Raw genomic sequence first — 12,762 nt, forward strand, 5'->3', positions numbered from 1 at the left:
TGCATTATAAAACTTGCCATAAGCATGTATCGAATTCTGTCCCCTTACAATGTAATTATAAAGGATCATGCATGCTTATAACGAGCATCAACGCATTATTTGTTGGCTTTCTCGACTAAAGTGTTACCAGGGCCAGACTACCTAATTTTCTATCTTGTTATAAAGTTAATTTTATATCACACAAAAGACAATCGTTTCAACTGTCAGAAGTACATTGTTTAAAATACTTACTTGTCCTAGATACAATTGTAGCTTACAAAAAGTGACTCATAGGAATGTTCCCTTCTCTGTGTTCTCTAAATGCTCATAAGATTCACTCTTTATACGGAATTGTCTTTAATTTATTGCAACTATTTTACATCTATTTCATTGCATTCTAGAGATTGTTGGCCTCTCCATCGCCTAAAGCACTAGAGTAATTATGGTTGTATTTGATCAAATAGAACCATAAGAAGGAACCGTGAAGAAGACACAGTGAAGCGTTGGTAAATACTCAATACATTACTGGGAGTTTATATATGGAGCAACATTTCTTCTTCATACAGTGAACAACAAATGTCCCCTTCAAAAGGATGTGGTCTGTTGGGGGTGGCTAGTCATTTTTGTTGAGCACAGAAAGGACTGTATAGTTTTTATATGGAGCTCATTCATGTGGACATTTTGTCTGTTTGACAGAAAATTGCATAGTTACGTAGAATAACTAGAGTACCCTTACACGGTGTGCGTGTGTGTGTGCGTGCGTGTAAATTTGCTTCAAACCTACCATCTAGTTCAATAACAGGGGTAGGCTACATTTCCTTCAACCACAGGTAAGTGTCTCAATGATAAACACGTCATCATAAACATATTTTAACATTTATATAAATCAATACATACACAATAATAAACGTAAGCAAAGTGGACTTCTAAAATGAGATCAAATCAATCAATAACAGTGTGCACCTCTGGCCAAGGGCACCCTTTGAACAAACGGGGGGAAACAGCTGATTGAACCAGGAAGTATACTATGAGTCTGAGATATTAGTTTGTCACAGAAACAGATGGGCTAAACCTTAAAGAATCTCTGGTTGAACAATGAAGTACTTTTAATTAACTTACAATCAGTTCCCAATAATTGTTTGTATGTAGGCCTCCTTAACAAGATTTAATGGCGTGCCAGATTTATAAAACAACAGGGAAATGCGTACTGCCTGAACAAACGGTATGTGTGTGTGTCTGCGCACTTGGCTACTGTATGTTTGACTGTGTATATTCTATGGTAATGTCTGTCATCGATTCAATTGGCCCGTGCATTCAAGCAGATAATCATCATTGGTCACCGCCTTTCAAAGTGTGTTGCATTATGGGAATACAAAATGTCCAACTTGCGCCTACATGTCAACTGCATGAACTTTACAACAACCATGTGATCAAGTTCATGAAGTTTCGACTTAAGTCGACATATTTTCTGCAGTTGCTCCTCACCGGCAGCCATCGTCTACATTGTGGGAGGCACTAATTCTACTACAATAGGCTGTATTTAGACAGACAGGCCATTTTTTGAACCCTTATTTTACCAGGTAAATTGACTGAAAACACATTTCATTTACAGCAACATCCTGGGGAATAGTTACAGGGATTTGAGCCAATTGTAAACTGGGGATGATTAGGTGGCTATGATGGTATGAAGGCCAGATTGGGAATTTAGCCAGGACACCAGGGTTAACACCCCTACTCTTACGATAAGTGCCATGGGATCTTTAGTGACAGAGAGTCAGGACACCCGTTTATGTCCCATCTGAAAGACGGCACCCTACACAGGGAAATGTCCCCTATCACTGCCCTGGGGTATTGAGATATTTTATTGATTTTTTGACCAGAGGAAAGGGTGCCTCCTACTGGCCCTCCAACACCACATCCAGCAGCATCTGGTCTGCAGCATCTTGCCAGCAGCATCTGCTTCAGAGGCAACTAGCAGTGGGATACAGGGTGGTATGCTGCTGGCAATTTTTCCCCTAATTGGTCCTGATTGGACCAATCACATTAGATCTTTTCACATCAGATCTTTTTCGGAACTGATCTGATTAGTCAAAAGAGCAATTAAGTGAAAAAAAATATCAGAATTGTTGTGTTGTGGTTTCACGTTAAATTCCTGCAGTTTCCTGACTCGCAGTTCTAATTGCAACCACAAGATGGCAGGACAATATTACTATCCAAAGATAGTTTGCAGTTAGAGAGAGAAATTCTTGATTTTTTTTTACAAAAGCAGGTGGATAACACCACAAACTACTGAAAATGTCCATGGTTGTTTCTCAATAATATCTATTTTTTTCTGAAGCATGCCCTACTTCTCACAAATCTAAAAGCAACTGATTACTGGGGCCATGGGCTAGAGGGAGGTTCCATAATTTCCCTTCAACCAGTGAAGGGAAGTAAAGAAGTCCACACACAGGCAATGAAAAGCTTATTGAAGTTTGCTGGACTGTGAGCAATATAATTGTGTAACCTGCAAAGTAGATGTATCTGGTATAAAGGGTTAATAGAATATGGAGTTAGTAGATTAGCATTTGTTGCTATCACCTTTAAAACCCATGCCACACCTCAGTTCTTTCACACAGTTACAATCTCAGTCAATCTTTCTCACTCACGTCAATCTATCTTCTCTTATTTGAAACTTTCATCACTTTCTTTTCCCAATCTCTATGCAGAAATGTTTACGTAAGTACACACACACACACACACACACACACACACACACACACACACACACACACACACACACACACACACACACACACAGCCTTCAGAGCTGTAAAACAGGGAAATAAAGTTGATGAAAATACATGGCCTCTCACTTACAGGGTTATCTATGGCCCTTGGGCATGAGAGTTCCTGGTGTGCAGTGTCACTCGTAGTGTAGTTCTGGTCCAGGGATTTAGTTTGTTTCCCGTGATTAACCATGAAGTCAATCAATGGTTGTACAGTTTATGGAAGGGAAGGCCTATCAGATGAAGCGTGAGGAAGTGAAAATAAGCCATTTACAGTTTCCTTATGGGAACAACACAGGCATTCAACACTCTTGTTCCTTTCATCTTCTTTATCGTTTATTTAACACCTGGATTTAGTGTGAATATTACAGTTCTATACCAATGGCACGATAAGTCATCCTAAAAGCCTTTCTATCTGAAAACATATTGTGAATATTACGATGCTATAATAATGGTATGATAAGTCATCCTCTCAACACATATTTCAGCCTTTCATATGTAGCCTGGTCCCAGATCTGTTTGTGCCGTGTAGCTAACTCCTACTGTATGGTCGTTGCCATGCAGGCTCTTTAGGTCAGTGAACATAATGGTGCTCAAGGAATAATGGAATGACCTCATCATTGTGGAGTGCTATTATCAGTTGAATAGAACCCTGTAACAATAGATGTTATGCTTTGCATGATGCTAGAGGCATGAATACTGTACACACTTAGGGCCCCAGCACAAGTGTCATCAAACAGTCCAACCAGGGACAGACTGGGTCCTGGACCAGAAATCAATCCTGTCATTTCCAACACACTGGCTCATTTCCAACCGGTGGTTAGTACTCTGGCGACATCGTATGCCCGAGGGGTAGCAGGAGCAGACGTGACATTTGAGGCCCTCACACTTCCATGAGGCCCCCGAACTAGTCAATTTATTTCCATGAGGCCCCCACACTGGTCCATTTATTTCCATGAGGCCCCCACACTGGTCCATTTATTTCCATGAGGCCCCCACACTGGTCCATTTATTTCCATGAGGCCCCCACACTGGTCCATTTATTTCCATGAGGCCCCCACACTAGTCCATTTATTTCCATGAGGCCCCCACACTGGTCCATTTATTTCCATGAGGGCCCCACACTGGTCCATTTATTTCCATGAGGCCCCCATTATTAGCCAAATAACGATCATTCTGCTCAAAAAACTCAAATAAGCCATGCCCACTGGGTTAAAAATTGACCAGCCATTCTGGCATCTGACTGAACTGCCCTATAGCCAGTCTGTCCCTGAGTACAACACAGGGGATGGTACCAAAACTGCAGTATATGACTGATTATTCAAATTCTAGCTTCCAGGTTCTTTGTGTTTGTCCCACCAACGTCTTTCACATAAAAGGTAATTCCATTAGTTTCCATTTGAAACATGGTTAGTCCAGGGTTTATGAGATCTTAGTGTCTGTTGGCTTTTTAAATTGGATCAAAACTGCACAACTCCAGTGTGTTGTAATGCGGTTATGTCTGATGAAAAATACAATTTGTGGCCCAGTAACAACATTTACCTCATAATTACCACACAATTCAACTTGAATGGGCTTGAAGGGATCTGGGCTAATTATGAACAGGAAACGTGTATGTTATGAAGAAGACAGTCAGCACTCGCAATTAAACTTTCACTTTGATTTGTTTTCAATCAGCAGTCACATTGACACGTTTCAGCCAATAAGTCTTCATCAGCCATACACAGCATGGTTCTTTTGTTTTCTGTGTATTTAACCATTTACAATCGATATGGGTCATAGTCATGGCCGCATTCTGTTCTACAGTGTTGTTCTTTTAGAACCCTGTTCTAGTTTTATAGAATTTGTGGTTCTGTTGTAATCATGCAATGTGGATTCTTCTTCTCTAAACAATAAGGCATCAGTGGGTCAAGTCACTATGACAACAGAGATATCCTTTGACCATCTTGCTAAAAAGAAAAAGGACTTTATTTTTCAATGACAGAAATGTCCAATGCACGTTTCTTTTTCATTTCAACCCCGCCAAAAATATATACCCACACAGAGGTTGAAGCAGAGGGTCAACCATAGAATGATGCGCCTGGATCAGGTTAGTTGTAAAGGGCCTTGCTCAAGGACACAACAGCAGTCCGTAGCACATGAGATTCTGATGCTAGCCAGCAACAGGGAGTCAAACTTATGTTATAAACTCAATAACTAGCCTTCTGATGTCTTAGGCCAGCTACATGGTCTGTAACCTGACTCATTATGTCTAGGGGTCTTAGGCCCAGCTACATGGAACCTGACTCATTATGTCTAGGGGTCTTAGGCCCAGCTACATGGTCTGTAACCTGACTCATTATGTCTAGGGGTCTTAGGCCCAGCTACATGGTCTGTAACCTGACTCATTATGTCTAGGGGTCTTAGGTCCAGCTACATGGTCTGTAACGTGACTCATTATGTCTAGGGGTCTTTGGTCCAGCTACATGGTCTGTAACCTGACTCATTATGTCTAGGGGTCTTCGGCCCAGCTACATGGAACCTGACTCATTATGTCTAGGGGTCTTAGGCCCAGCAACATGGTCTGTAACCTGCCTCATTATGTCTAGGGGTCTTAGGCCCAGCTACATGGTCTGTAACCTGACTCATTATGTCTAGGGGTCTTCGGCCCAGCTACATGGAACCTGACTCATTATGTCTAGGGGTCTTAGGCCCAGCAACATGGTCTGTAACCTGCCTCATTATGTCTAGGGGTCTTAGGCCCAGCTACATGGTCTGTAACCTGACTCATTATGTCTAGGGGTCTTTGGCCCAGCTACATGGTCTGTAACCTGACTCATTATGTCTAGAGGTCTTAGGCCCAGCCAAATGGTCTGTAACCTGACTCATTATGTCTAGGGGTCTTAGGCCCAGCTACATGGTCTGTAACCTGACTCATTATGTCTAGGGGTCTTTGGTCCAGCTACATGGTCTGTAACCTGACTCATTATGTCTAGGGCTCTTCGGCCCAGCTACATGGTCTGTAGCCTGACTCATTATGTCTAGGGGTCTTTGGCCCAGCTACATGGAACCTGACTCATTATGTCTAGGGGTCTTCGGTCCAGCTACATGGTCTGTAACCTGACTCATTATGTCTAGGGGTCTTAGGTCCAGCTACATGGTCTGTAACCTGACTCATTATGTCTAGGGGTCTTCGGCCCAGCTACATGGAACCTGACTCATTATGTCTAGGGGTCTTCGGTCCAGCTACATGGTCTGTAACCTGACTCATTATGTCTAGGGGTCTTCGGTCCAGCTACATGGTCTGTAACCTGACTCATTATGTCTAGGGGTCTTTGGCCCAGCTACATGGAACCTGACTCATTATGTCTAGGGGTCTTCGGTCCAGCTACATGGTCTGTAACCTGACTCATTATGTCTAGGGGTCTTCGGTCCAGCAACATGGTCTGTAACCTGACTCATTATGTCTAGGGGTCTTCGGCCCAGCTACATGGAACCTGACTCATTATGTCTAGGGGTCTTTGGCCCAGCTACATGGAACCTGACTCATTATGTCTAGGGGTCTTCGGTCCAGCTACATGGTCTGTAACCTGACTCATTATGTCTAGGGGTCTTAGGTCCAGCTACATGGTCTGTAACCTGACTCATTATGTCTAGGGGTCTTCGGCCCAGCTACATGGAACCTGACTCATTATGTCTAGGGGTCTTCGGTCCAGCTACATGGTCTGTAACCTGACTCATTATGTCTAGGGGTCTTCGGTCCAGCTACATGGTCTGTAACCTGACTCATTATGTCTAGGGGTCTTTGGCCCAGCTACATGGAACCTGACTCATTATGTCTAGGGGTCTTCGGTCCAGCTACATGGTCTGTAACCTGACTCATTATGTCTAGGGGTCTTCGGTCCAGCAACATGGTCTGTAACCTGACTCATTATGTCTAGGGGTCTTCGGCCCAGCTACATGGAACCTGACTCATTATGTCTAGGGGTCTTAGGCCCAGCTACATGGTCTGTAACCTGACTCATTATGTCTAGGGGTCTTCGGTCCAGCTACATGGAACCTGACTCATTATGTCTAGGGGTCTTCGGCCCAGCTACATGGTCTGTAACCTGACTCATTATGTCTAGGGGTCTTAGGCCCAGCTACATGGAACCTGACTCATTATGTCTAGGGGTCTTAGGTCCAGCTACATGGTCTGTAACCTGACTCATTATGTCTAGGGGTCTTCGGCCTAGCTACATGGTCTGTAACCTGACTCATTATCTCTAGGGGTCTTCGGCCCAGCTACATGGTCTGTAACCTGACTCATTATGTCTAGGGGTCTTAGGCCCAGCTACATGGAACCTGACTCATTATGTCTAGGGGTCTTAGGCCCAGCTACATGGTCCTTAACCTGACTCATTATGTCTAGGGGTCTTAGGCCCAGCTACATGGAACCTGACTCATTATGTCTAGGGGTCTTAGGCCCAGCTACATGGTCTGCAACCTGATTTGATGTGTGCATAAATGTAAGAAATCAGCGTATGTTGTATTTACATGTGTGCCCAGGAGACAGCGAACTTACCGAGTTCAGGGCCAGCTCCATCTTGACCTCTTGGTTGGCCCGGGCAAGCAAATTATTAATATGTTCATGGGAACAAAATAAATATGCACAAAAAACTAACTACAAAATGGCATGCCCAGCTAAAGAGGTTAACTAACTAACAGAAACAAACAAATGCCGGCTGAGAGGCTTCTGGCCTCCTCTCTCTATCCCGGACTGGCTTCTGAACTGTCTCTTTCCCAGACTGACAATCATCTAAGGAATTACCAAGGCTTTCTGTCAGAACACAGCCATGACCCGGTTCGTGTTGCCAGCTGGGGATGGAGTGTGAAAGTGTATCACGGTAGTGTGTAGCCTAACTGTGTACAAACACTACACTACCCCCCATATCAAACTACTTAGTATACAACCTTGGATTGACTTCTGATTACTTCATGCTCTGCTAGGAATCTCAAATTCCCAATACTGGGGCCTTGAAATAACAGCACACCGCAGAACACAGTCTATTTTGGACGACTGCTCTAACTGGCACAGAACCAACACACAGAGATCGGAAAAAAAGTTGTGTTCATTCAAGGACTAGCCTGTCGAAATTGTAGCTTGCCTAAGCACAACACAACACTGTTCTTTTTTTAAAGAGAACTCAATGGTCAGTAGTGGATTCAAAACATACTTGTAATTGCTATAGCCGGAATAAATATGATAACATATTTTCAAGCGTTGTAGCCTATAGAAATATTATAATTCCGGTCATACTATTTTAGCATTATGAAAATCTTGCCTCATTATTAAAATTATAAATGGAAATGAGAAGTGCCAGTGATTTTCTTTCTAGAAAACTAGGAAAGGCTTGATGTGGCTTATTGTGACCATCCACCACCACTCAACTAGGACTGACGTCCTTGTAGCTAAAGTCATAGTCCAAAGGTGAATCGCGATTTGATTTTAGACATTGATGATCTTTTACTCACAAATACCTTTTTCTTTTTAGGTTATACTTCATGTCTGTATAGGTTATACTTCATGTCTGTATAGGTTATACTTCATGTCTGTATAGGTTATACTTCATGTCTGTATAGGTTATACTTCATGTCTGTATAGGTTATACTTCATGTCTGTATAGGTTATACTTCATGTCTGTATAGCTTATTCATCATGTCTGTATAGGTTATACTTCATGTCTGTATAGGTTATACTTCATGTCTGTATAGGTTATACTTCATGTCTGTATAGGTTATACTTCATGTCTGTATAGCTTATTCATCATGTCTACGTTGTATCCAGCACAGAAAAAAGTACTGAAACAAGGAATTAGGTAATTATACCGATGCAGGAGAACTTTGATCCTCCCCTTCATCTCCCCATTATTTTGGAAAATTATCTTGGTCATACATCATATAGTTACAGGAAGTAATTCACTCTAGTCAACTCTTTGTTTCTAGTTACTTCCTCAAACAACAGCCAAACATAAACCACTGTATCTTGGTCATACTAGACAACCATTTACAGACAATGGTTGACTCTATGTTTTCAAGTACTTCCTCATAATGACACCTTTTCATAACCTGCAACGGTTGAGTAAATGTTACATAGCTGACAAAAATATCCAACCACTCTCTGCCCCCCAAATGGCACCTTGTTCTCTATATACATATATATGGTCAAAAGTAGTGTACTAGTGAATAGGATTCCATTTTAGACTCACAAACTGGTTCCTCTTGTCGCTGTGAAAAAACCCTGATGACTTATAGGCGTGTATTGTTTAAACTGAGAGGGATAAGAATGTACAAGATATAGCCTGAAGAGAAGCCGTTCAGGTTTATCTACATTGTTAGAAGAAATGGTGCTATTGAGAACCAGGAAATGGAAAACCAGTACTCACTGAAACAATTTTCCACAATAAAAAAATACTTTTCATTATGAACTATTGAGTCTTGCAAGCCAATTATGTGTGCTTTATAGAACCGAAAAAGGGTTGGCTTGGCTTGCATTTTATGTGATCCTAAAAAGCAGAGGCGTCATTTTTTAATTTAACCAGGCAAGTCAGTTAAGAACAAATTCTTATTTACAATGACAGCCTACCGGGGAACAGTGGGTTAACTGCCTTGTTCAGGGGCAGAATGACAGATTTTTCCCTTGTCAGCTCAGGGATTCAGATCCAGCAACCTTTCGGTTATTTGTCCAACACTCTAACCACTAGGCGACCTGCCACCCCTCATGCCAAGGGGGCACAAAAGACACATGACCCCTCAGATAAAATAAATACAAATAATTCAGATGTTAAATGAATTACTAAACTTAATTTTTAAGCCTAGCGGTATTTTGCGGAGGGGGCACACTGACTGGACCAGGGAAAGAGAGTACCCCCTCCTCCCTATTCTCCCTGGTAAGTGGTTCCATCAAAGGTGCACCACAGATCAAATATATGCTAGGCAGGACACTAGATACATGTAGACAGTATTGTGTCACGCCCTGACCTTAGATATATCTGTTTTTCTATATATTTTGGTTAGGTCAGGGTGTGACTAGGGTGGGTACTCTAGTTTTTGTATATCTAGGGGGTTTTGTATGTCTATGTTGGCCTGATATGGTTCCCAATCAGAGACAACTGTTTATCGTTGTCTCTGATTGGGGATCATATTTAGGAAGCTATTTTCCTAATTTGTGTTGTGGGATCTTGTCTATGTATAGTTGCCTTAGTGCACATCAGTAGCGTCACGTTTAGTTTGGTTGGTTGTTGTTTTGGTCAGTGAGTTTTGATTTATTAAAATGATGTGGAACTCTACTCACGCTGCGCCTTGGTCCGATCCTTACAACGAACGTGACATATTGTCAGTGGAGGAGGAGAGTGTTGACAGACACACACATTGTTTGATGTGATTTCAGCTGCCAGTGATGGGCAGGACTTACAGGAGATATGTTGATAAATCTTGTTAAGATGGCGCCGGAAAAGAAGGCTGACATTTTACATGTTCCTATCCAATTATGTTTTTTGTTTATTTCTTTGAGTTGTTTGTAACTTATTTTTGAACTCATTTTGTACATAATGTTGCTGCTACCATCTCTTATGACCGAAAATAACTTATGGATATCAGAACTGCGATTACTCACCACGAACTGGCATAATCCTTTTTTTCTTTTAACAAGTCCGATGAGCCCGTCGTGAATTACATACTGCTTTCTCTGGAACAGGCCCAGATCCCCATCATTTGCGTGTAGTGAAGGCGGAAAAAAACGGGCCGGAGGGCGGACTGCCTTCTGAGAATTTGTAGACGATTGAATAAACCTCAACTGCCTTCCATTCTGCTAGCAAACGTACAGTCTTTGGAAAATAAAATTGTTGAATTTAGTGGAAGATCAAACTGCCAACGGGACATTCAAAACTGTAATATCTTATGCTTCAATGAGTCGTGGCTGAACACCGACATTATCAACATACAGCTGGCTGGTTATACGCTATATCGGCAGGATAGAACAGAGGTGTCTGGTAAGACAAGGGGCGTCGGGTTATGTATTTTTGTAAATAACAGCTGGGGCACGATATCTAAGGAAGTCTTGAGGTTTTGCTCACCTGAGGTAGAGTATCTCATAATAAGCTGTAGACCACACTATTTACCTAGAGTTTTCATATGTATTTTTCGTAGCTGTCTACATACCACCACAGACTGATGATGGCACTAAGACAGTCAAAGCGTCACAGCCGAGAGCTGCCCTGTGACACGAGCTTACCAGATGAGCTAAACTACTTCTATGCTCGCCTCGAGGCAAATAATACTGAAACATGCATGAGAGCACCAGCTGTTCCGGAAGACTGTGTGATCATACTCTCTGCAGCCGAAGCGAGTAAGACCTTTGAACAGGTAAACATTCACAAGGCCGCAGGGCCAGACGGATTACCAGGATGTGTACTGCAAGCATGCGCTGACCAACATTTTCAACCTCTCCCTGTCCGAGTCTGTAATACCAACATGTTTTAAGCAGACGCTCTACTTTCCGGCTACCCGGATAAAGCACTAAATAAACTTCAGTTAGTGCTAAATACGGCTGCTAGAATCCTAACTAGAACCAAAAAATTGATCATATTACTCCAGTGCTAGCCTCCCTACACTGGCTTCCTGTCAAGGCAAGGGCTGATTTCAAGGTTTTACTGCTAACCTACAAAGCATTACATGGCCTTGCTCCTACCTATCTCTCTGATTTGGTCCTGCTGTACATACCTACATGTACGCTACGGTCACAAGAGCAGGCCTCCTAATTGTCCCTAGAATTTCTAAGCAAACAGCTGGAGGCAGGGCTTTCTCCTACAGAGCTCAATTTTTATGGAATGGTCTGCCTACCCATGTGAGAGATGCAAACTCGGTCTCAACCTTTAAGTCTTTACTGAAGACTCATCTCTTCAGTGGGTCATATGATTGAGTGTAGTCTGGCCCAGGAGTGTGAAGGTGAACGGAAAGGCTCTGGAGCAACGAACCGCCCTTGCTGTCTCTGCCTGGCCGGTTCCCCTCTTTCCACTGGGATTCTCTGCCTCTAACCCTATTACAGGGGCTGAGTCAATGGCTTACTAGGGCTCTTTCATACCGTCCCTAGGAGGGGTGCGTCACTTGAGTGGGTTGAGTCACTGATGTGATCTTCCAGTCTGGGTTGGCGCCCCCCTTGGGTTGTGCCGTGGCGGAGATCTTTGTGGGCTATACTCGGCATTGTCTCAGGATGTAAAATTGGTGGTTGAAGATATCCCTCTAGTGGTGTGGGGGCTGTGCTTTGGCGAAGTGGGTGGGGTCATATCCTTCCAGTGTCTCCTGACCCCTCCTGTCTCAGCCTCCAGTATTTATGCTGCAGTAGTTTATGTGTTGGGGGGCTAGGGTCAGTTTGTTATATCTGGAGTACTTCTCCTGTCCTATCCGGTGTCCTGTGTGAATTTAAGTATACTCTCTCTAATTCTCTCTTTCTTTCTTTCTCTCTCTCGGAGGACCAGAGCCCTAGGACCATGCCTCAGGACTACCTGGCATGATGACTCCTTGCTTTCCTCAGTCCACCTGGCCGTGCTGCTGCTCCAGTTTCAACTGTTCTGCCTGTGATTATTATTATTTGACCATGCTGCTCATTTATGAACATTTGAACATCTTTGCCATGTTCTGTTATAATCTCCACCCGGCACAGCCAGAAGAGGACTGGCCACCCCACATAGCCTGGTTCCTCTCTAGGTTTCTTCCTAGGTTTTGGCCTTTCTAGGGGGGTTTTCCGAGCCACCGTGCTTCTACACCTGCAAAAAGTGTGAAAGCTCTCTGAACTTTAAACTCTAAGCCACCTAATACAGGGATGGGTAACTGGTGGCACCCTCTTTGAAGGCCCTCTGAACTTGAATTTTTCTATAACTTTTTTGGGGGGGTTTTAGGCTGGGTTTCTGTACAGCACTTTGAGATATCAGCTGATGTACGAAGGGCTATATAAATACATTTGATTTGATTTGAAAGCCTATAGGGACGAGGTCAGAGA

This window comes from Oncorhynchus mykiss, chromosome 23 (assembly GCF_057628025.1).
Source record: "Oncorhynchus mykiss isolate SJ-2025 chromosome 23, ASM5762802v1, whole genome shotgun sequence".
Taxonomy (NCBI): domain Eukaryota; kingdom Metazoa; phylum Chordata; class Actinopteri; order Salmoniformes; family Salmonidae; genus Oncorhynchus; species Oncorhynchus mykiss.